This window comes from Pseudopipra pipra, chromosome 5 (genome assembly GCF_036250125.1).
Source record: "Pseudopipra pipra isolate bDixPip1 chromosome 5, bDixPip1.hap1, whole genome shotgun sequence".
NCBI lineage: Eukaryota > Metazoa > Chordata > Aves > Passeriformes > Pipridae > Pseudopipra > Pseudopipra pipra.
In genome coordinates, this window is record NC_087553.1 from 9,423,288 (window position 1) to 9,426,884 (window position 3,597).

The 3,597-nt window shown below is 39.3% G+C and overlaps 1 long non-coding RNA gene across 1 annotated transcript; it reads right to left on the reverse strand.

Moving 5' to 3' along the window:
- Positions 1 to 795: 795 nt before the first annotated feature.
- LOC135415266 (uncharacterized) lies at positions 796 to 2,611 on the reverse strand. The gene is made up of 3 exons (XR_010431034.1): positions 2,475 to 2,611; positions 2,063 to 2,163; positions 796 to 1,256 (listed from the first exon to the last, which is right to left on the reverse strand). It is a non-coding gene; the product is annotated as an uncharacterized LOC135415266 (long non-coding RNA).
- Between the last annotated feature and the right edge of the window lie 986 nt (positions 2,612 to 3,597).

Here is a 3,597-nt window from a genome sequence, read left to right on the forward strand (position 1 = left end):
ATTTTGACTGCACAGAGACATTTTAGGAGTTTTTCTTTTTCCTTTGCTGATTCCAGTGATTCAGAATTCTGCTGTGAAAAACTCATTCTCTCACTTTTGGATTTACAGAGAATCTTCCTTCTGCTTTTTTTTTTTTTTTTTAGTTAAAATGTTAGATACTTGTAAAAATTAAGTACCTTGATAAAATGCTAGTGTGGATCACAGCTTTTGTGCTGACTTTGACCTAGGCTCCATGAGTAGGTGTGCTACTCTGCAGGTTTGTAACTTGGTGCATTTAATCAATGTACTCAAAGGTACATTCTGTGACATAAACCAATGTTTATTTCATCAAGGTTTTTATTACTATTTCTAAGTAGCTTTTAACTGATATAGGACATAAAGACAAAATCAGCATGGGAGGGGAAAACAAAGTGGGTCAAAATTAAGCTGAGGATGAAATCACATTGTGTGGTTGAGTCTGAGTATGTTACCACAATCAGACTCTCACCACTTCCCATTCCCCCTGCTCATCCAACTCCTCCCTTGTCCTTAGAGGGTGATTTGCAACTTCCCTTTCACTGGATCTGGTGTGCCAAACCAATGACTTTTATTTCAAGACAGAGCAGCTCACTGAGGGTGATAAAAGCACTTGATGTTTTTCCAGTTTTTTTGGGGGGAGGTGGGAGGAAGGATCAGGGAACAACATTAGGAGCACATGCCTGGGAGCACTGTAGGGATGGGAGGAACGATGCAGGTGGGTGTAAAGCATAGGAGATCCCCTACCCAGTTTTCACAGTAGAAGTTACTGAGGTTGTGTTGTATAAGAAAGAACAAAGGAAAATGGGCTTTAATTTGGTCCCAAATGGCTTTATTCCATGTATGCCTACTTCTCAGATTGTTACAGATTTATATGGCTGGGAAATTTGTTTCATTCTTCGCATTGGCAGACAATGTTTCCTATTCCTAGTGCTTTCCCACCTATCCCTGGACAATATAATCTTTTCAGAAAACTTGTACTCAAGTATCATTTCAAGTAATTGAGTACTCAACCATAAAAAAAAAATTGGAGAATCTAAAGCAACTAAATGCAACTTGTGTGAATACCTTAAAATTAGCAGTTATGTGCTTACCTGCAGTTATGCAATGGATAACACCAATTAACAGTTTAAAGAGCAATCTCTCCTGCTTTTCCTCTGGCCTCTGCTCCTCCTCTTCAGCCTCTGCTCAGTGCACATCAGGAGAAATGTCATGTTTCTCCAAATACCTCATGCTGTGCTCTGTAAAATAAGGAACACAGGAGCAGTGGGATGGGTGATGGCTCTGTGCTCCCTGACTCTTCGAACTCAACCAACTATTAATAAAGCTTTTAGCTGAAGAGGAGTGGTGGCCAGGCACTAGCTACTCTGCTACAGGGAACAGTGTTTACAGGGAACTTGTCATTCCTTCATAGCATCTGTGATGATTTTGCCACCCTTGATATACTTCCACACTTGAATGACAACAACATGTATTACACACTTTATCTTGTACACTAAATTCCTCTGTCACCGACCAGATGGGTCACAGTAGATCATAGCTGTGGCTGCACCTCTGAGAACCACATCACATTGCTTTCTTTTTCCTTGACCATTTTCTTATGAGCTGTGATATAACAGCTTTGGTTCTGTGTTCATTAATAGTCATTAGCAGTCATTAACAGCGCTGCAGGATCTTGTACTAACAGAAGATATTACATGCATGTCTTCTGCGGGTATCAGCAGAACGGAACAGCTCATCAAGAGCTCATCATACTGTCTTTAAGATTTTTTTTTCAGTGTTAGTATTGTCTTGATGTTGAAGGACAGTTGACACCTAGTCCAGTGTGAAGTTAGAGAGATGATAACAGGTGATGCATAGCCTAGTATAGTGCCTATTAATAAAAAATTAAACCATTAAAACATTTTCATTTTGTTTGTTAGGGTAGTGTGAACTTATCCAAGACCAGTGTTTTCTGTTGTGTGGTCTCAGAGATTTTGATCTGGTACAGAGAAGACTAAAGCTGGGTGCATGATGATGTCACTCTGTGGCATTAAAAAATGTATACCTTCAGTCTGCTCTGACATCTTGGGAAACAATCTACCAGTCACTCTTCAGGATGAGCCCTCATGTCCATCTGGGGATAATGCTCACCTGCTCCATAGGGATCTGTAAAAGTAAACCAATTACTCATTTAGACAGTGTTTGTACAGCACTTTGAAGATAAAAAAACTGTGCTACAATTGTGATATTCTCTACATTACAATTCCTGGGTAATTACATATTTTTCCCTGAGATTCTTAGATATATTTTAATCTTTCTGCATGTACTAGAACATTATTCTATCTCCAGCTAAACAGGGTGCTGTAGAAGTTTAGGGAAAGAAATTGATGTATCTGCTGTGTTATCCACCCTGTGCTCTTATGATATTTTTGTGAACTGCTTTCATCAAGCTAGTAAGGATTTGTCAAGGTGTTTACCTGTTGGGAATCTCAACATGATTTCTTGAGGGTGCAATCTAGGGCTGAGTTATGTGTTCTCCTCTTCCGCTCTTCTAACTATTCGTACATCAAAGTCTCCACCATTGTAATTCTTTCAGGCCTGCTCTTTTATTCAGCAGTTTCTGTACAAAACAAATGTATGTTGTGCTTAGAGTATACTGTATATCATATACATTTATCCACCCAATGAAATGAATACATTAAGTGCACATAAGCAGAAATGTCTTATTGGGGAAAGCTAGTGGTAGCTTGTGGTTCATGCTGCAGAATGCAGTGTAAGGAGTAGTGTATTGATGCTGTAAGACAAAATTTAACAATGAAAATTTTGGATGAGTATCAGGAAATATTTCTTAATACTGAGTTCAGGCAGTGGAACAGCCTCCCAAGGAACATGATGGAAAGCCCATTGCCTGTGTCAATTAAAACTAGACTAGTTTTAGAACTGGGGAATATACTGTAGGGAACAACCCTGCACAAGTCTAGATGACCTAATAACTCTTTTCCATCTGTAGTATTTATGCCTGAGATTCAGAGTTATGTATTGCAATATGATTTCCTCCTGACTGAGAAAAACTGAAACATTTTTCTTTCATGTAGGATTTCATTCACACTATCCAGAAATTTCATACACACTAAAAACTAGTAGGGGAAAAGAAAGCAGAACCAGGTCTACACATGGCAGTACTCTTAAAACACTGCTCAGACAAGAAATTAGCCCACTTGATTTGCCCCTGTTGTCTCAGCATGGTTGCAAAAAGCAATCCCAGACATCATTCCCACAAATGACGACTTGAAGTAGGCCAAGCCTGGCAGACACCATGGACAGGGCAGGGTAGGGTAATGTTTTGTAGACAGAGATCCTCTCTTCAAGCAGCAATCCAAGAATTTATCTTCCTGTGACCTCTGCTGAGTCCTGTCTCATCTATACCCGAAGTCATTGTTGGGGAGCCATGGTTAAGAAGATGCAAAACTGATGTGCAGTTTCGGAGGAAGTAAAATGTTTCTAGCACACTTTAGATTTCTTTCTTGCAAGAGTCCTGGCAAAGTTTTAACATGACATTATTTTGAAATACAAAGAGGCATTGAGAATAATCAGTGATGC